Source organism: Coenobita brevimanus, chromosome 111 (genome assembly GCF_032717465.1).
Source record: "Coenobita brevimanus isolate Jiangsu-jjx chromosome 111, ASM3271746v2, whole genome shotgun sequence".
Classification (NCBI taxonomy): Eukaryota; Metazoa; Arthropoda; class Malacostraca; order Decapoda; family Coenobitidae; genus Coenobita; species Coenobita brevimanus.
Window position 1 is genome coordinate 11,874,882 of NC_137064.1, and position 1,163 is coordinate 11,876,044.

Here is a 1,163-nt window from a genome sequence, read left to right on the forward strand (position 1 = left end):
TCAATCGTACTGTGATACAACTGTGTACAATAAACTCTTTAACACAAGAGTGTTCTGTAACTCACCTCGCTTATGAAACATGAAGGGGGAAGGTGAGAATGAAAGAGACCTACCTTTGGCTCTATTCGATGAAGCACTATTTTACCAAGCAGCGGCCCATGTTACACTCCACTGGTGATAGAGGGGAAGCCATTAATCTACGATACACCTACAATTTCTGCACCTAATCAAACCCCTTGGCTACATTCACTGATATTGGCGGCACCGGTGAACAATGGTTCATTTGTAAATATTGTATTTATAACTTTATATAAAGTAACAAAATATGGGGTTACATCTAATTATCTAAAACTTTATATAAGGTAACAAAATATGGGGTTACATCTAATATCAATTAAAGTATAACCTGGGCAACATAACTAAGCCAATACCCCTATGGTGTCTCAAAAAAAAAAAAACTAAAGATGAATTTTAAAATAAGCAAATATATCAGGTTGACAACCACTGGAGGACTATACTATCAAGTGATGTGTGGTACAAATAAAACCAAGTGAATGAATTTGGGACAGTGTGTAGGAGGAGGAAGCTGAAAGTTAATGTAAACAAAAGTAAAGTTATGGTGTTTGAGAGGAATGAAGTCACAGAGTGTGCAGTGAGGTTGGATGGTGAGGATATGGAGAATGTGAGTGCATTCAAGTACTTGGGTAGTGTGATGAGTAAGGATGGAACTTTGGGGGATGAAGTACGTGAAAGGGTACAGCAGGGAAGGAAGGTTGTTGGTACACTGAAAGCAGTGATGAGAAATAGGGAGGTGAGTATGGAAGTTAAGAAGTCACTGCATGATGGTATTGTGATCCCTACCCTGACGTATGGAAGCGAGACGTGGACCTTGCAAGAGGGGAACTAGTCAAGAGTGAGAGCAGTGGAAATGAGTTACTTGAGAGGAGCATGTGGAGTGACGTAGAGGGACAGGTTGAAGAATGAAGAAGTGAAGGAACGTTGTGGGGTAGATGTGGATGTGGTTGAGAAGATTAGGAGAAATACACTGAGGTGGTTTGGACATGTGGAGAGAATGGAGAATGAAAGACTGACTAAGAGGGTGTATGTAGGTGAGGTGGAGGGAGGGAGAGGGAGGGGTAGACCGAGGATGAGGTGGAGGGATG